Raw genomic sequence first — 20,396 nt, 5'->3', positions numbered from 1 at the left:
ATAAGCTCTCTGACATATTAAAATATATAACAAACCTGCAGTAAATAAGTCACTGTGCTACTGGCAAATGAGTTGACAGTTCAGTGGAACAACAGAAATTCCAAAAATAAACCTAACCATATATGGAATTTAATATGAGATAATGGTAGCATCTCAGGTCAGTGCAGGAAAGTATGGATTATTCAATAAACTGAGTGCTTTCTCTCTCTAAAATAAATAAATTTAAAGAAAAAGAAGATATCTCGAGACCAAAGATCTAGATTGCTCTCCCAGGTGTGTTTTTTCAGGACATTTTCTCTTATATGAAAGCAACTAAGAATGTAAGAGCAAGAACCAAATATTGCATTAAGATTCACATGATTTTTGCAGTGCCATTTCCTCTAAAGCCCATCCACCAGGGATCAAGGAGAGTGTAAGTTATGATCAGAAAGCAACAGGTATTATGAGAGAGGTGGCCTGATGTCCAAACATTTTCAAGTAACAATTAACATAAAAGGACATAATTACATTAATTGCATTGCATTAATTAGGTCAGTGTATGAATGTAGAGTCCACAGAGCTTCCTCATAGTTTTAATCTTGTTAAAGAGAATTTATTTATTTATTTATTTATTTGAGAGAGCGAGCACACAAGTGGGAGGGACAAGCAGACTCCTCGCTGAGTGCACAACCTGATCCGGGGCTTGATCCCAGGACAATGAGATCATGACCTGAGCTGAAATCAAGAGTCTGATTTGACTGAGCCACCTAGGCACTCCTCTCATCTGAATTGACTGAGCCACCTAGGCACTCCTCTCATCTGAAAAGTTTTAAGAAATGTAAAGGGGAATATTACCTTTGTGTTATAGATGATGAAAACTGAAGCCCAAAGATTTTAATTGTTCAGTCGCAAGAGAGTAAAGCCCAGGTATGTCATCTGTTGGGCTTCCATGAATTTTGACAATCTTCATGTTGGCTACAATCTGAAAGGAGGAAAAAAAGAGGATGACATTTTATTTTTTTTTTATATTTACATTTATTTTTCTGTATGCTGTTTTCTGTATGCTGTTCAATTCTTCCCAGTTGCAGAATGTTTAATGTTGAAACATTAAAAGTCATTGAATTCAGTTTTCTAATTCAGCATTAGTGGGTCATGAAATCAACTTAATGGATCAGAGTCAGCAAACTGAATAGAATAGAATGGAATAGAAGATATGAATGCCCTCGTAGGAATAAGTATTGTTTTAGTAAACATTTCTAACTCTACTACGTCACATTAAGCTTGAAAACACTGCTTAACCCCATGTTCTCAAACAACAGGGTGCATAAGAATCGTTTAAACCTCTAGTCCAAAGGATTCTGATTCAGTAAATCTGGACTGGGAATCAGGAACCTGCATTTTTAGAAGGCACTCCAGGCAGTTTTGATGCAGAGAGTCAGGAGGGTGTATTGCTGCAGGAACAAAGCACTTTTACTGTACATACATGTCTTCTCCAGAAAGTTCCCAAGACAGCAGAAGAGACATCCTTTTGCTGTAGAAAGTCACCTCAGTACAAAAGTGCAGGGCTGGGTGGCATGTGTCCACAGATTACAGCCATGTCCTCATGTCAGTCTGCAGATCCTTCCTGTACCTACCTCCATTCTTAGATATTAATTTACTGGGCCAGAGATCCAGAAGGTCTGGATCTCTTACATGGTTAAGTGGCATATGTGATGTGAGCTGTTGTCAATATGTATCCTCAAGTGCTCTTTGACCTTGATTATTCTTAACACAACTGCAACTTTTACTAATTGCTACTGCACTATGAGGCTTCAGGCTTTGTGCCTGGCAGTAGAGGGAATACAAAGATGATTGCCCCAGAAGTCTTCCTAGCCAGCTACCACTACTACCCCGTCCCAATACATAGAAAGCAAGAAAGTGACTCAGCAAATATTTTGTCTTTGCTTTTCTCAGAGGAGCCTCATGGTTCTCAGATGCTAGGGAAGTGGCTTATAATCTGAGATGATGGGATTATATCCTCCAACTGCACACCTTTCTTCCTTTTTTCACACAGCCAAGGGAAACGATGTTCATGCCCTTAAGGAAATACAACCTCTACTGGTCCTATTATCAAAGCATCACAAAATAATGTGTCATCCTAGAAACTAGGTTCTCCAAAAGGTCTTGAGAAATACATAAAGGACTGTTTGGGTATGTGCTGCAGTATTAGCAATTAGTTTATTTAGGAAGACTCATGTTTTATAGATATTCCTCCCAGTGAGGTGCCAAGTGAAAGGGGTCTTTGGATTATAGAGAGGCTCAAAGCCCTCCCTTACTCACAAATCACTTTAGGGTAGGCCACTGGGTATGTCTAACTGGTTCAAAGACAACTAACTTAATTTGGTCATCTCAAAGGATGTTTGTCAAAGGATTTATTTTTTTTATTTTTTTAAGATTTTATTTATTTATTTGACAGGGAGAGAGAGAGAGACGGCCAGTGAGAGAGGGAACACAAGCAGGGGAGTGGGAGAGGGAGAAGCAGGCTCCCAGTGGAGGAGCCTGATGTGGGGCTCGATCCCAGAATGTCGGGATCACGCCCTGAGCCAAAGGCAGATGCTTAACGACTGAGCCACCCCTCTGTCAAAGGGTTTAACATAGTTATTGTTGGGTAGTGGGACTGTGGATGATTTTAATTTTTTCCGTTGTAACTTTGTGTTCTTTTTCTACAGTAAATATGGATTACTTTCACAATTAGGAAAAATACATTTTATTTTTTTTACCGATAATAAAAATCTTCTCAGATCAAGTAGACTTCACCATGCTTCAAAGAGATTCTAGATGAAAGCCATAGTAAGTATTCATGCAGGTCTCTTTTTAATAGGATCCCATTCTCAGTGCCCAAAGATGTTGTATGGCTTAGCAGCAAACAAAATACCAGCTGGCTTTCAAGAATGGTCGTTTATTGATTCAAAAATTGTAATACATCGACTTCACAATAAATCAATTCATTCTATAACTATAGACAACTCTAGGTGACCCCAACCACTTACATTAAAACCCAGAGGTCTCTGGCTAACATAACAATAACACCCTCAAATAAAGCTCTCAAGAAGATGGTGATGTTTTTCCCATTTGGAAAAGATACATTTTCAGCATAAAACAGCTTTAGGAGGAGGGGATCCCAACAGACAAACATGTGCTCTCACTGTTTCCACAAAAGCAAGGCAGTTTTGCCAACTGTTGGAAACAGGATAAAATCATAGTATATAAATTGTAGACAAAATATGTTCTGTTTGTTCCATAACAGTATAAAAGCATGTTATTTTAATCCAAACAGAAGGCCTTAACCATTTAAATCCATATAATCTAAGGCCCCCATTTCCACCCTAATATTTTTAATATGGTACGTCTAAACTCTTGGAACGTCCCTTCTGTGGGCATTTGAAGAGGACTGTGCTCTGTGGAAGCCATTCCTGCATGACTGTTCCTATAACTTTGGAGGAGTTTCCCGTGTATCTAAGTATTATCTAAATAATAGACGGGGAGTCAAAGATCTTGAACAAGATTAGGTCTATCATGAAATCCTCAACTAAGGCTCCCTCCACTCAAACGTTACCACTATCAATTTTTTAAAACCTCAGGTGCTGTGGAGACAGGCATTTAGGGGAGGGGGAAAAAAAACAAAAAACAAAACAAAATATTTAAAATAATCATACCTACTTATTTTGAATGTTCGCTGAATAGCAGGGTAGAAAAAGTCTAAGCTGACATTTTGTTCACCAAAGCACTGTCATCCCAGAAATAGAGGAAACCTCAGAATCTGATCCAGAATTTTGGAAGAGTATAGAAAATAGAATCACAAAAGAGATCTGAAATGAAATGAAAGATTTGAGGGATGACATTTTTGTCCATACTAACAGTTTCCACTGATTGTACTGAACATCGTTGGACTTGAAAATCTGTTTTTTGTTTTTTCAACATAACAGACATTATTGCTCCACAAGGCAACTCGCACGCAGGGAGCTGTGACTGAGGGTCGTGTATTGTTTAATTCAGGAGCCTGTTCTAGGGCTCAGAGAATATCTGGATAGGGCTGTATGGCACAGACTGCATTGCTTACCCCAAAACCCATTCAGCCTCTGTAATAGAACCCAAAATTTTAACTGGGCACATGGTCATGTAGCCAAGATGACTTTCCCAGCCCCCCTTCCAGTTAGGCATGGCCATGTGACTAAGTTTTGGCCAACAAAATATAAGTGGAAGCATTGTTAGGGACTTCCAGAAAGTCTCCTTTAAAAGTGAGGGGAACAGAGATACCCAAGGACACAGACCAGCAAGTGGGGGAGCTGGACCCAAACTCCTCTAACTGTGTGAGTCTACTGCACGCTAAGGACAGGGTGAGATCACGGGAACCATCCAGAGCAGCGTTTGGCGAGCTTAGGTGTGCAAGCTAAGAATAATTTTTACCTTTTTAAATGGTTGAAAAACAATCTAAAGACTGTCGAAGCTGAAGAGTTGTGACAAAGTTGCCATGACCTACAAAGCCTAAAATATTGATTATCGGGCCCTTACAAAATAAGTTTATTGATCCCTGACCTAGAGAAAGGGAGGAGGTACAGCACCAAGAGGCTGTGTAGCTGGGTAGGAACAGTGCAACTCTGGTACCCATTCTAGAAATGCAAGTAGTTGCTCAAATATTTGTGCACTAGACCAAAGAAGATGTAAGTATGGCCAATACGCACATAAAAAATCCTCAGCACCAGTAGTCATCAAAGAAATGCAAATTAAAGCCACCATGAGATACTACTACACACCCACTACAATGGCTATAATTAAAGTGACTACATATTGGTGAGAATGTGGAGTAACAGGAACTCAGATATTGATGGTGGAAATATAAAACGACACAATCACTCTGGGAAAACAGTTTGGCAGTTTACTATAGATTTAAGGATCCACTTACCACAGACCAGCCATTCCGCTCTTAGGTGTTTACCCACAACAAATGAAAACATATGCCCAAACAAAAGCTAGCCCCAAACCGGAAACCAGCCAAATGCCCATCAGTAGGTGAACAGACAAACTGTGGCATATCCACACAGTGCAATCATGCTCAGCAACAGAGACAAACTACAGATACATACACAACACGGATGAACCTCTACGACGTAACACCGAATGCAATAAGCCAGACTCAAAAGAGAACACATTCTATCCATGTTCCCCACTTTTTGAAAGTTTGTATTACACTATGCTTTTAGGAAAGACCCACGTGAGTACCTGTTGTCACTAACTAAAAGAAATCCAGAGAGGATATTCACTTTGATGGAAAAGGTGTAAAGCAAAAATAGCATTCAGGGGTTGTTTGCAGCAAGCCGTTACGGAGGCAGCCCGTACCCCAAGTTGCAAGAGCGGCCCCGCCAAGCTTCCTCCCTGGGAACCACACTCAGCATCTCAGCATCAAGCTGCCATAGCTTTGAACTGTGTCTGTGAGCACGTTCTTTATCCTGATTTATTTTGTGCCTCTGTTAGCAAGATGCATCCCTTTTCGGGTCTGGGAACAAACAATCTTCCATATAAGTTAATGGTAAATGCTACTTTGCTTTACACCATTTTGGCTTGTGAAAGGTTTCATAGGAATGCTTTCAGACAGTGGGGAAATCCGTAACTGCATTTGTTTGAAACTCTAGGAAAGACAGGTTTATTCCACACTGATAGATCCTCATCTCATGGGTGTTACTCCCCACAGCTGCTTGGGCCAGGGACTTGGGTGGTGGAGGATTTAGTGGGAAAGGGCACATGGACACCTTTTAGGGTAATGCTAATATTCTGTATCTTGATTGTGGTGGTGGTTATACAGGTGTAATTTGTGCATTTTGTTGTATGAATATTAATGTTTGATTTTTAAAAAGGGTGCCCACATCTTCAGGACCCATTAACAGGGAGAAGCACTGGTGTTGAGAATCCATGCAGCCATAAGAAATCCACATGGAAGAGAAGAACAGAGATGAAAAGCTTACTTGCCAGACAGATCTTTCTGATCCTACAAGGAAGTGGTCTCGAACAAAGCCCTCTTTGTAGGCTCCTTGCCATGGGGCATCTTTGAGCCAGGGAAGGCCCAACTTGTGTCCTACATCAAGGGTTGCAAAGCTCCTGGAAGTGAGGCCTTTAATACTTGGACCTCTAGATTTCTTTAAACTGAATAAAAATCACGCATACCGTCTTATTCAGTTCCTCTGAAGGTACCAATCAGCAAGTTGCCCACTTGGATTCTTCAACTGGCAAAAGAAACACATTTACCAGCACCAAAAATGAAGTCAGTTGGTTTGATCTAAGTCCCTGCAGGAAACCTGATCCACCAAGGTAACTGGACCTAATCAGTTGAAACCTGATCCACCAAGGTAACTGGACCTAATCAGTTGGACGTTCAGGATGTAGTTGCTCGCAATTAAGCCGGCTTTAGTCTCCCGCTAAATCAAAGTGGTCATCCTTCCTCATAAGAAACATAGTTGCTCAGAGTCGAAAGAGTAACATTCCAGCCATCTGAGGCATAGGCACAAAGTTCGATAAAATCAGCATCTGCATTCTCCTTTGAGGTAAAACATGGATGATGGGGAGGTTGTGCCCTGGCCAAGGAAGTTATGTGGAGATGGAGGCAGAATGGTTTTATCTGGGGATGGCAGATGGAGCGGACAGTTCTTAAGGAATAACAGAAAAGCTTCTCTGAGTCTCCTTCCACAGGAAGCCTGAAGCAATAGCCAGGAGATGAGGATTGTTGAGGGAGCCAAGGAGGGATTCAGGAAACAAAGCAATCTGTTTTTGTAAGCCTTACCAGAGCAGAGAGAGGGAAGGCCACTTCATTTTGCCTCTCAGGGGAGTTAGAATTTCAAAAAATTTTACTTTTTTAAATTCTAGTTTCAAATAACAACTAAGATAAATCCCTGAGAGAAATCACAATAGAATATAAGGACTCTAGGGGCACCTGGGTGGCTCAGTCGGTTAAGTGTCTGCTTTTGGCTCAGATCATGATCCCAGGGTCCTGGAATGGAGCCCCAAAATCAGGCTCCCAGCTCAGCAGAGAGTCTGCTTCACCTTCTCCCTCTGCCCCTGCTCTTGCTCTTTTTCTCTCTCGCGTGTGTGCGCACTCTCTCTTTCGTGCGCTAGTAAATAAAAAAATCTTAAAAAAAATATATAAAGACTCTAGTCCTAAGACAATGAGACAGGTAAGGAAAACACCTTCAAAGAAATGGTACTTGGGAAAATGGGAACAATGGGGAAATTTATATCTGATCTTTGAGCCAATTATGCAAGTCCAGGATAAAGGGTGGGACCCTTATCGCTGATCAGTGGGTGGCAGGAAAGAAGAAAAGGGCCTTAATGTAAAGCCTCTTGGGAGACACACAACTGCAGAAGAGAATGGAATTTATAAAGCTATAAACTGAATCTGTTCAGTCTAGAATTCTACTGGGGAGGGTTTCAGGTCCTGGGGCAAGTCCTTAACAGTAGCCAACAACAAATAAATTCGTTCATAATCAAAAAAAGAGGCTGTGGAGACCCCTGGCAGTATGCAATGGGCAGGGTCAGAGCAGGAACCCCAAAAGTGGTGTCACAGACCATTTCAGAGGAGAAAGTGCAAAGCTTGTAAGAAGCCAGGTAAATTTGTGGAATGTTGTGAATTATGGAAGCATCTTGCTCCAGCTTGATGTTGACATCATAATTATACACTTTCCCACACAATACAACACAAAAGATGGCAGGAAGAGCTGGAAAGAGCCTATGTCCTTGATGACATCACTGAGCCGATGAGCAGAGGCAACCAAACCTGAAGACTGCCCTGCAGCTGGACCCCCCCCCCCAAAAAAAAATTCCACTAATTATACCACCCGCCCCAGTGCTGTAATCTAGGGCTGTCCTATAGCAATTAGTACACAGCAACCGCACATCCCACTCGCTGGCTGCCCTCAAGTGAGAAATGCAACAAACCTTCACTATCACAGACAATGGCTAGGGAAGATAGACACTCTCTCCTTGCAGTTTTACCACAGGTATTTTCTTTTAGGAATCAAGTCTAAATTTGCATTTAAGTTAAATACATTAAATTACAGATAAGAACAGTTACAGACGGGGTGGGGGTGGGATAAAAGAACCACTTAAAATATTAACAAACGAATGTTCTATTAGGCCATCCAAACAAACTAAATAATCTCAAACTTGGTTATAAAAATTAGTTTTACTCTTGGGGCGCGTAGGTGGCTCAGTCAGTTGAGTGTTCAACTCTTGATTTTGGCTCCAGTCTGGATCCCAGGGTCTTGGAGATGGAGCCCGAGGTATTAATGTGCTCAGCGGGGGACCTACTTCCTCCTTCTCCCACTCCCTCCTCCCCACTTCCCCTCACACTCTCTCTCCCTCTCTCTCAAATACATACACACATACACACATACATACATAAATAGTTTTATTCTTAAAATTATAGAGATACTTTTCAATCTGGAGGCTGCATCTCAAAGGTCCATGACTCAATTTTCTCCAATTTGAGGCTTTAGTTGTTCATATTCAGTGTACATAATAAGCTTCAAGGAGGGCCTAACCTGTATCCCAGTGTGGTCTTCCCTAACTTTTTAAAAGCATATATATATTTTTTTTTAAACAATAATTCTTATTTCACTGCCAAAAGGAATAATCAAAATTTAGTTTCTGCTAAACTATTAGCAAAATATATATCCAATCTAATCCAGTATTCGTACTCAAGATGAATCACCAAATACAAATCAACTTCTTCCCTTACACTTCCACCCCCACCACCCATCATCTCACACCTGGGTGACTGGTCTTCTCACCTGCATTCTGCCCTGCTCTCATCCTTTCTTCAACCTCAGCCAAGGAAATCCTCTCAAAACTCAAGTGCAACCTCAAGCCTCATCTCTTCTCACTCTCTCCCCTGAAGCCACCCAACCTTTCTTCTACCTCTTTCCTGAATGTTCTCTCCTGTCAGAGATTCTTGCACATTCTAGCCCCTTCTCTGGGGACACTTTCCTTCCCTCTTCACCTAGATAACATTCGTCTTCGCCTGAGCATCACTTTAAGACTTCGCTAACATAGTCAAGTTCTCTTGTTACATAGACCCTCACATAACCTTGTACTTCTTCCCACTACCCGTTAAATTTGCATTTGTATGTTTCTGTGTGGTTATCTGGTTACTGGTGATCTGTTACACTAAACTATTAGCTTTATGAGCAGGGGTTTTATCTGTTTTTACTCATCATTACATGGCCGGAGTGGAGCACAGCAGTGGATGCTCAATATATGTGTTGTATGAAAAAAAAATGTTGGCAAACATTTTGCCTCATACACAATAGTCCCAAAAGAAACGTGAATCTTACCATTTGTTTGTTTTTCCTGGTGGTTTCCTGTGATCAAAGATCTCCAATATGGAATCTGTAACTAAAAGATTCTTCCTTTAAAAACATGTAATGAGAAGACAGAGCTGGATCTTCTCAGCACCCACACATTTTGGAGGCTGGTGGGAGACTATGGATGGCATAAAAAGATAAGAGCCCAGAATGCAAATGTCCTATTACTTGTGACCACAAGATATCAACACCAGCACCATTTCCTTTTCTTGTCACTAGAAATAGCTTCATCAAGTGAGGAATTACTCAGCCTCCTGCTTGCCCCATTCTCTGAAGCTGACACCCTATGCATCATTTGAACCTAGTAGAAACTAGAATCCTATTCAATCTAATTTCAAAGTAATGCCAGCTCTATCACTTCATTTTCTCCTTTTCAAGGATGAGTTAAGACTCTTTCCTGAATTTTATTCTTGTAACACCAATCAAGGCATATAGGAGTGGGGGGTTGGAGGGTAGGGAAACAGTAGTTTGTCCACAAATGATAGGTTGGAGGAACTGGTTTAATCTTAACATCTTAGAGGAGATATCCAATAGTTACAAAATCTTTCTTCTGGGAAAAACTGCCTTCATTTTCATTTTCTGATTAAATTTTAAAAATTTAATCAGGTTGTTTTGTTTTTTAATGTTTTTGTAAAAGCTTCTACTAAGGAAATTGGAAGTTCCAAAGCAAGGTCTCTTACTATACAATCATAAACAGGTATTTAGTGATCATGAAACCCTTGAAAATATATGCTAATTCTGGTATATGTTTGGGAGTGTATTTTTCTGGAGAAAGACTCCAGAGTTTATGTCAGATTCTGTCACCAGCACCTGGTACAGTGCCTGGCATGTAACAGATGCTTAATAAATATATGAGTAGGGGCGCCTGGGTGGCACAGTGGTTAAGCATCTGCCTTCGGCTCAGGGAGTGATCCCAGCGTTATGGGATCAAGCCCCACATCAGGCTCTTCTGCTATGGGCCTGCTTCTTCCTCTCCCACTCCCCCTGCTTGTGTTCCCTCTCTCGCTGGCTGTCTCTATCTCTGTCAAATAAATAAAATCTTTAAAATATATATATATATATATATATATAAGTAAGACAATGAGAATGAATGAATAGATGCCCTTAAAGACACTGAGAAGGAATGGCTGGAGAAGTAAGTTATTTGATACCAGGAAAACAATGGTGTCACAGAAGCCAAGGAAGAGATTTCAAGAAAAGAGAGTTGTTCAACTCTCATTTGTTGAAGAAAGGTCATAGTTGGTTGGAGGGTTGTGGGTTACTGTTAAGCTGTTTAACATTGCTGAAGAAAGGTCAGGTCAGATAAGATCTGAAAAGTGCATAGTGGATTTAGAAACAGAGTGGTAGTTAGAGAACTTTAAAACTGATAATTTCAGTTGGGGTAAAATATTGCAGTTGGTTGGAGAATAAATACAAATACGAAGTAAGGAACAGTGGATAGAGACAACTCTTTCATAAACCATATCTGTAAAGACGTAAGAAACAGAATGGAAAATGAGGAGTTCCTATAGAAAGGTTAGAAAAGACTTGAAACTACCTAAATGCCAATGCGAAGGAGCCCCAGATAGGTAAAGGGACAAAGGTACTAGGAAGCAGGACTGGGAAGGGATCCAGCTTGCATCAGAAGAGGGCTACCTCTTCCATTGCAAAAGGAAGGAAGGAAAAAGAATGGGTACCAATCAAGTAAGTTTGAAGGTTTGGTGATACTAATTTGAGAAAGATTCCACCTTATGGTTTCTATTTTCTCTGAGAAAATGAGAAGTAAAATAATCTGCTGAGTGAAGGAGTACACGGGTTGGTAGACACAACAGGGAAGGTCTTAGGTGAGCAGAAGTTTAAAATAGCTCCTGTGGAGAATGGGAAACAGGGAAGAATTGCCAGGCAAAGTCATGGACATAAATTTGTTACGCTACTAATGTTCTCCGATGTGTGGTTTTTCTCCAGAAGTCTTTTAAGCAGAAAGGGGTTTCTAAGAAAAATCCCTACTTCACTAGAGGCTGCCTTCTCTCCTGAAATTGAGTAACTTAGATTCAGATTCAGAATTGTGGTGAAGATAAAATTTCTGTATGTAATACATACATAAATTATGGTGTATTTAATATTAAAGGTAAGAAGTCATTGGTATTATTTTAAATACATAGAAAATAAACGTTTGCCTTTCAAGTACCTAAGGATGGCAAGAGGCAAGGTTTTTTTGTACAGGGAACCAAAAATCACCGTCAAAACCAAAGCCCTAAAATAACTAGTTAGAGGGCCACACAGGTAAGCCCATTAACTGGAGCAATCAGCTCTCAAGAGCTTTATCCTGTCACTTAAAGTGATAATGTCAGGGTCAACAAATCCATGACAAAAAGAGGGACATCTAGAGAAAGAAATCCAGAGGAAAAACTGATGAGAGTGACTATCCCCCCCCCCCAAAAAAAAAACTGATGGAGGACTCTCTCCTGTCTACTCCATTGCAGATAAAGCCAAGCCCAGTCTCTCAAGTTCAGTAGTTACCTGGTCATCAAGCAGAGGTGACATGTCATGTCCAACTCCCAAACTGATGCATCTCTTTAGTGTTCTCCTCCCTCTGGCTACAGACACTCAGAAGTAGCTGAGGGCATTAAATACCTAATCACTGCTACTTCCCTCTATGCTCCCCGCTTGGCTTGAAACTTATCATGAGGGGTAGTTACTGAACCAAGGGCTAAGGTTAGTACTTTCAACACTCTCCATCTAGCCAAACCTACTCTGCTCTAGAACAGCTCAGCAGTCCAAGAATGGAAGCACAGAAGACAGCTGGTTCGGAAGGTAGTCTAAAGTGGTCATGAAAAGCACAGTTTCTGGGGGCAAACTGCTTGGGTTCATATTCTAGAGATACTACTTAGTAGACAGAAACTGTGTTTTAGTTTCCTCATCTCAAAATGAAAATAATGATAATGCCTATCTTAAAGGGCTATTATGAAGATTAAAGGAGACAATCCAGGTCAACTTAGAGAAGTGTTTGGAATACAATAGGCACACATATATGTTAGCTACTATCATCATTTCTGACCTACGGTTGGGTTTTCTTGAATAGGTTTAACAGAAGGACAAGAGTGCAAGAATGCAGTGGTTGAAGTGATGTGAAGCGAAAAGGGGAAGAAACTGATGGGGGAGACAGAGTAGCACAAAGGCCTGGAGTTCTTGCAGTATAGATGCATTGGAAGTCATTCAGTTAGGAAGCTGGGAAAACGGGCAGAAAGTAGAAGAGTTTATTTTAAGCTTTTAAGGGTGAAGTTGACGTAAGTGATGACAAGGTCCAGGTAGTGGGTGGCTTTATGGAAAAGGTGAAGGTCACTGATTTGAGAAGTTCAAGCAATCAAGAGACCAGGATATCGGCTGGGTTACCCACATGGAATTTTATGTAACCTTGGCTTAAAGGTGGGACTCAGGGAAGGGAGAGAAACTGTAAGTCAGGTAGCAAAGTCATTGGAGAACGCACGCAACGAATGAGAATGACACACATGGATGGAAAGCATCCGAAAGCGATGCAGTCTGACTGTGTGAGCATGCATAAAGGCCAGAACTGAAAAGCGAGGAAGCCAACTGCTCCTCATGATGCAAACTGAGGCTGGCTGGTGAGAAAAGACCATACAGCCAAGGATGCTAAATATTTCCTATCGCTTACGAGTCCAGTACAGTGATAAACTGTCCTACCCTATGTTAATACTGTCCCTGTTAAGAAACACAGCCACCAAATTATTTAGAGTGCTTCCTCAAAGGAGCATGGCTATCCTAGGTATCACAGTTCTATGCAGCTCCTCTCCCCCTTTTAACATGCTCTCCAGACCTCAGGAAGATCACCTGTGTCTTCCTCTACCATGTACATACTTTCATCACAGTACAGGCCATCCTTCCACGCGCTTATGTGTTCAAATGTCACTCTTATATAGGTACTTCCAGGGTTGTGGCAAGGTGTAGTGATCTTTTCATGTCTGTCTCTCAACCCTGTGTAGGCATGCATTCATAAATGTTATTTGTTAAATAAGAGACTTCGCACAGTCACCAAATTAGAAGGCAGAGCATAAAAAGAATTTTCTACCCATGAAAATGGGTCATCAGGCCTTTAAGTTCTGACTATAAAGAATGATTTTCTGGGGCACCTGGCTGGGTCAGTCAGTGGAGCATCTGCCTCTTGATCTTGGGGTCGTGAGTACAAGCCCTGTGAAGAGTGTAGAGATTACTTTTTTAAAAAATGACTTTTTTTGGGGCGCCTGGGTGGCACAGCGGTTAAGCGTCTGCCTTCGGCTCAGGGCGTGATCCCGGCGTTGTGGGATCGAGCCCCACATCAGGCTCCTCCGCTATGAGCCTGCTTCTTCCTCTCCCACTCCCCCTGCTTGTGTTCCCTCTCTCGCTGGCTGTCTCTATCTCTGTCAAATAAATAAATAAAATCTTTAAAAAAAAAAAAAATAAATAAAAAAAAAATAAAAAATGACTTTTTTTGACATATAACGTATTGTTTGTTTCAGGGGTACAGGTCTGTGATTCAACGGTCTTATTTAATACCCAGTGCTCATTACAACACATAACCTCCTTGATGTCTATCACCCAGTTACCCCATCCCCCTACCCCCCCTCCAAAAAAAAAAAAAGATTTTAAATATTAGAAAGGAGATACAATATTTCTTCACCAACTTGCAGCATAACATTTCTAAACAACGTCTATTAAAAGAAGTCATGGTTGAGATCTCAAAGGGAAAAAAACAGGATTTGAATAAGGTTGCTAAGTGAACTTGTAAAATCCTTTACTTTCAACATACCAAACTACCAACAATAATGAATTAGCAACATTCCATTTGTATTCCTTTTCTAAAAACTTGAGGGTTCTACTTGCCCTAGAGTTTCAATGTGATACTTATAAATTCACTTTTGCTGTAGGTAAATAACCAGAGAAGGTTTTAAAACTTTGTTTCTGGTTTACTTTCAAGTGTTCCATTCCTTTCTGATTTTATTATTTTGATTTATATTTGTTTTACCCAAATGTCAGATTTTCCAAATCATACATACTTGATATAAATTCTTAAACATGTGGAAAAAGTATACAAAACAAAATGAATGTATCCTAGGATTTTATCCCAGATGAAGTCATATGAAGTTACAACTGGCGGGGGGTGGGGGAGGCTGCCAGACCAGGAAGGGGGAGGGGGTTTACTGTGATTTATTTATAGGGAAACAAAAAGATGGAGAAAAAAAGATGTGAAAATAGTAGAAGTTTTAAAGAAAAAGTTTTTTGAGGTGGTACAAAGCACTACCATTAGGTACTTTAAACAACTCTTTAGCTATTGAACTCAATGAACATATTTGTTCCAAATTTAATGATAAATATCACTCCTTCACTTCTCCAAAACTGTACAGGAATAAGCCTTTAATCAATACACATAAACTTCTGTAAAAACCTCATAAAATGAATTATTTCATCTGAACTCATAACGTCTTGTGGGCCCTTGGCCTTATTCTCCTTTGAGTTTGGGGCTTTGGGAAAGGACACATTTACACAGCCTGTGCAAGGGAGTAAGTACTAAGAGAAGTGAACACTACTCCCTCCTCATTATTGCACAAGCTGTGACTTATAAAGAATAAAAATTGTGTTTTCTATGAAAAGGTGACCTGAGAAAAGCAAACTGAGAGTGGAAATTCAGAGAAGTTAGTGATTAATGTTCATCCAGTAATAATATGCTGTAATGTGATACAGAGCTTCATTTTAGTGGCAGAAATTTTAGTGGCTATGTATTTTAGTCTTTAAAAGTTGGTATATAGGCATATAGCTTCTTCAGAATTATGTGAGGAAAATAATATCTATAGTCATATTTAAGGATTAAAAGGATTTTGAACATTCTAGATCTATCATGAATATAAAATAACTGCCTACACCTTCATGTTTAGATAGACCATTCTGTTGCTTCAGGATAAGATATTTTTTGTTGATTTTCCCAAATCCTTTTTTGATGATACTTCACATGTTAGCTTTTCTGGCCACGGCAGAACGCTTAGCTGATTATCACCAGAAAACAGTCTAGAATTCTATGATAATTACTGTGTCCCCTTAAAGTACAGACCTCATCAGACATACTATAAATATAGTTGGGATAATATCTTTAGTTACATTATCTTACACTTAGCCACCCCAAAACTTGAACAGTTTTCTGTCCATTCATGGAGTTTCAAAATATCTTTCAATTATAGTTTATTTTCATCATTGACAACTCAGACATATTTAATATTATTTGTATATTTGGAAGGATGGTATTTTTAATCACCTCCAGAATACACATAAAAATTTAATAAAGATATTAAATAACATTTTCCCAACTTTTGTTAAAATGAAAATCTCTATATATTAATCAGTGTTCCTATACTTTTGCTAGTTAAAAAAAAAAAGTTTGATGCCTTGTTAAAAAGTCTATGCCAGCATTTCAATTTTTACTATACCTCTTCAAGGAACAAAATGTACCACACACTCAATGACAAATAATAACACAGAAAAGATGTTTGGAAACAAAGATGACTGTTTTGTAACAATACACTCCTGAATGCAAAAAATGTTAGCAAAATATTTTTGTACTGTTGATACTATTCTGTTTTATGTCAAATTCAAGTCAAACACAATTTTTTTAAGAAGTTGTATTTGTAATGCAAAATGAAGATTTGCTGAATTCATTCAGCAGATATTTACTAAGCATTTACTACGTGCCAGGCATTGTTCTGGGTACTGAAGATTTAGAAATAAAAAAGACAGGAATGGTTCCAACTTTTACACTACCAAGAAGCTTGTTTTATCTTGAATCATTCACATTAAAAAAGACATAAACCAGCAAAAAGCTAGATAGTCACAAATGTCATAGAATTGGGGTTGAAAGGAGCTCAGAGATCACCTACTATATGTTATCAATTCCAAGATGGACATTATTTTACATTTTGACACTGTGAAATCAGCTACATCTTACAATGTGGTCAGACCAGGCTGCACTCAAGAGAGAGCTGTCGCTGACTGCGCATGTGCATCAAAACTCATGGAACAGCGTCAGAGGCTTGGAAGAAAATATGCAAGACAATGGTGAAAGCACTCTTAAGGATTCTTGATGATTCAAGATTCAATAAAATGTAATAGCTGAAACTGTTCATTTCTTGTAGGAGAGGAAAATGAAATTCAGAGAGGTTAAATGACTTGCCCTGATGTACAAAGCAGGGTAGGTAGTACCAGAGCCCAGGTTCTAACTTCTGTTTTTATTCTTCTACAAAAGTCTTCAAATATATAGCAAGAAAGGCTCTAGAATATGGCTCTAGTTTTGGAACCATGGACAAGGAACTTAATCCCTCTTTGTCTCAGCTTCTCCATCTATAAAAAAAGGAGTTTAACAGACCTAACTCATGATACTGTATTAACTAAGATAATGTATATATAGGACTTAACCCAGAGTTTGGCATATAGTTAGTGCTCTGTAAAACTTAACTATTTGAGATCAAACTTTACATTTGGTAGGAAATTTAAAGTGACCTACTATCCTACAAACATTGCTCACTATATGAAGCCCACATCTAGTTATTGATTAAAATACTGGAAAATAAATAGACTGGTCAAATATTTGAGCTGATTAATACAATAAAAATTTCCACCTTAACAATGCTTTGTCCAGGTCCATATGGTACTGTGCCAAGAACCCAGTAGACCTACCTGCAAAAAAACCATACAAAAAATAAGAATTGACACCAACTATGATTATCAAGTTACTAAGGACTCTACTGTGTACAAGTGCATAAATACAATTTGAAACAAATAAACAAGAAAAAATATTCAAAATGTAAAAAGTTAATTTATTTTTGTTTTCTATAAAATACGATTACAATCATGTATATTAATACTTATACAAGAACCACAAGTTTTGGAGGTTAAAATGTACCATAAGGAGACATGATTTGGTCAGAAGTGAGAGTACTAACTGTTCATGATCAGTATATTACTTTACATGTTGTAAAGCACTTTCTCATCCATTATCAACTCAGTGCCTTGCATACAGTATAACTGTAAAAGTAAATCCCAGGTGCTTTCCAATGTCATTTTGTTTTCTGTTCAAACAATGGCATGTTTAGAGAAGGGGTAAATGTCTACATTTCTTTTTTAAGTCTTTCTGGTCAGCTCTTTTAATTTTGGGAGTTTAAGTGAAAATCCAAATTATAGCACACTGTTTTATAGGGTCAACTTGCTTTACATATTAGTTTCTGTATTTTTTTTTAATAAAAATAACAGTCTATATGTATATTTTACATTATGAGTTCATTACATATTTCAGACAAATAAAAATGGTTTCAACTGAGATTCTGAATGCAACAGATACACAGTTAAGCACTTAAGAAGTCGTTCTATTAGGAAATGTTAACCAATCAACTCACATTTGTTCCTGTTTCACCTGAAGACAAATACCTACAGGCCACTCTGCAAAGAGAATTAACTTGAAATAAATATATCTATATTTAGAATTACTGTATTTGCAGAAGCCTCTGGCAATTAAAGTCTTATGATGTACAATTCTGGTGTCGTGTTTCATCGTGACAATTGCGCAGTAGCAAAGTGCAACAATTTTCTGAGTATTTTAAATATTAGCATATTTTCTCATTGCAGTTATTTTAAGAATGCTTTTGTTAAAAAAAATCTCACAAGCAGTTAACATGTTATCCAAATTTAAAACTTTAAAGAAAACCAACCCAATAATCAACATGTATAGTTTCCCTATTAATTCTGAAACTTAAAGCTAACATATTAGTTTGCTTATGTTTGGGACTTTTAAACCAGTTGCATACTTCACTATACACATCCTGGATATTATTTGAGGATCAAAGTCTAATGCTGAGTATAGCTGGGTCAGCAGGGAAGAGCCCTATGGCCAAACGTGAGAGCCCCACGGCAAGGTGCACGTCAGCCAAAAAGACAGAAACGAGACTCTAATGGGGGCAGCAGCTCGAGGCTGCCTGCACTTAGTGGGGCGCTCCAAACCTCTGCTGCCCCAAATTTCCCACATCGCCCCACCTCTCTCCGTCCTAGGCTCTGCCCCGCCCCTTCCTCCTCGGCAAGCGCCCGCATGGCCAGCGCTCCCATTACCCGCGGCAACTCCAGGGCTAAGCCGAGTGACAGAAACCAAAACCCCCCCACACAAGGAAGGCCCAAGAAAGAAGCGAGGCCCCACCCTGCCAAAAGGAGCGACTCCTCTAGAAAAACTTGGCGGCAAGCTAACAGGAAGCGCGGAGGCGCAGTTCCTAGGACGTTTGGGGCACCCTGCCGCCCAGTAATCTCATCTTTTGTCCTTTGACAGGCCTCCTTGACACCCCAACTCTGAGCGCTTTCCGGGCAGCTCTTGACTCGATCTCTACTGCGGTCCCTCACTGATGGCAGCCATGACAGTTACATCCGGGTATTTCGAGGAGTCGCGACCTGAGTCTTCCGGAAGTGACGCGAGCGCGGAGGGATTTGCGTTGGGCTGAGGTGAAGGGGCTCCGGAAGCGGGTCCGGTAGAGACGCAGACGGTTGCAGGGAAGGTTTTAGGGTCTTATTTACCACCACCTTTTTGTAACGGGTTTTACGTGTCGTGTTGTACGCAACACCAGCATTGCCGTGCCATTTAAATCCTTTCTTCACAACAGGTCCAGGAGGAAGAAATGGTATAGTTTCCATTACGGGGAAATTAGGGCTAGGAGAGGGCGAGTGATTTGTCTAAGATAATACAGCTCGTATCGGAGCTGGCCTAACGCCTCAGTTTGTCTGTGGAGACAGGGCTTTAAATTTCCTCGGTAATGCTTCCATTTTGAAAAACCCCAAATCCCTGGTGCTTGCATCCTGGCAGGACACTCTGCAAGGGCGTTCACTTTCAGCTCAGCATTGTTGCCCGTGGAGTAGGGCCAAGCCGCAGCCACCGTGGTCTTTGCGGTGGACACAGGGCCGGACCGTGTGCCAGGGTCACCTTCGCTAACCCAGTGCCTTGCGATTTCACTTGGTCTCCCGCCCCTTGACTCTGCTCATGGAGGGTTCTTGCTGCCCTCGACCGCCGGTTAGCTGAGGAAACTGGCACTGACTGTTGGGCGCTGGGAAACATTTTAACTCCTGTCAGGCACTTTTAAAGTCAAGACTGTTCAGACGGCTCGAGGCCTGTCATCATTGACGAATAGTCTCCAGCCATAATAAAGGCCTGACAGCTATTATCTTGGGACATTCCACGAAATCAGCTGTTTCTGCTGGTTTCCGTTCCTTTAGAATATGACTGAGGAATCAATGCTTCGATCTTAATTCAGCGTTAGCTATAACTAGCTCTCAAATTAAAAAGTGCGAATAGCCACTCAGGTCATTTTTTTTCTTTTTTCTGTTTTGTTTTTTGTTTTGTTTTGTTTTGTTTTTCACAGAGGCCTTCAGGTGGGGAAATAGCCACACCCGCCAGCGCCTGCATAGAACAGGACCTCTCAGATCCCTGGGTGTCAGAGTCCCAGGGACATCCCGTCGTCAGGGTAGGTCAGAGCCCAGTGCTAGAGACCATGGTGGCGAGGTAATATTTTTGTAAAAACAAATTATGCGTAGAAAAAAAAATACATCAGAATGAAGAATGATAATGTTTGAAGAGTGATCGTTTATTTTAGTTTCTTCTTTCTACTCTGTATTTTCCGTATCTGCTACAGTTCTTTTTAATATAGGGAAATGAACAAATTGACCACAGTAAACCTTTCCTAATTGCCTGCTATTATAATGAAGACAAAGGCATGTTGTCACATTTTGACAATTGACAGTCCTTGATACAAATTACAGAGGGGTATTCTTTTGCTTGAAAAGCATTGGTTGTTTTTTTGTTTTGTTTTGTTTTTTGTCAGGATATTATCAAAATACAGTTTTGGTATTGATGTTTTTTACATACTTTTGTGTAAAAAAATACTACGATCAGAAGTTTTTCTTTAAAAAAAAAGAGGAGAGTAGGATTTGGGACACTTGAAGTTCTGGAGAACAAGCATAAAAAGCTACTTTTATTCTGCC

General features: G+C 40.0%; 1 long non-coding RNA gene and 1 other non-coding gene across 4 annotated transcripts in view; both read right to left on the bottom strand.

Moving 5' to 3' along the window:
• LOC113251763 (uncharacterized) overlaps nucleotides 1-18,817 on the bottom strand; it is a 37,055-nt gene extending 18,238 nt beyond the window's left edge. The window contains exons 1-6 of one of the 3 annotated variants that reach the window (XR_008958024.1): nucleotides 18,571-18,817; nucleotides 17,780-17,822; nucleotides 17,006-17,063; nucleotides 9,339-9,399; nucleotides 3,675-3,827; nucleotides 835-961 (exon numbers count right to left, since the gene is read on the bottom strand). This is a non-coding gene — a long non-coding RNA (uncharacterized LOC113251763). The remainder of the gene's footprint in view (nucleotides 1-834; nucleotides 962-3,674; nucleotides 3,828-9,338; nucleotides 9,400-17,005; nucleotides 17,064-17,779; nucleotides 17,823-18,570) is intronic. The other 2 variants (XR_003314608.4, XR_007190019.2) reach the window with 2 other exon arrangements.
• Nucleotides 18,818-19,827: 1,010 nt separating this feature from the next.
• On the bottom strand, nucleotides 19,828-19,916 carry LOC113252592 (small nucleolar RNA SNORD88). Its single transcript, XR_003314943.1, has one exon. It is a non-coding gene; the product is annotated as a small nucleolar RNA SNORD88 (small nucleolar RNA).
• Between the last annotated feature and the right edge of the window lie 480 nt (nucleotides 19,917-20,396).

This window comes from Ursus arctos, unplaced genomic scaffold (assembly GCF_023065955.2).
Source record: "Ursus arctos isolate Adak ecotype North America unplaced genomic scaffold, UrsArc2.0 scaffold_7, whole genome shotgun sequence".
In the NCBI taxonomy this organism is placed as follows: Eukaryota; Metazoa; Chordata; class Mammalia; order Carnivora; family Ursidae; genus Ursus; species Ursus arctos.
The sequence above is the reverse complement of the archived record's forward strand: the minus strand, read 5'-3'. Positions and strand labels throughout refer to the sequence as shown.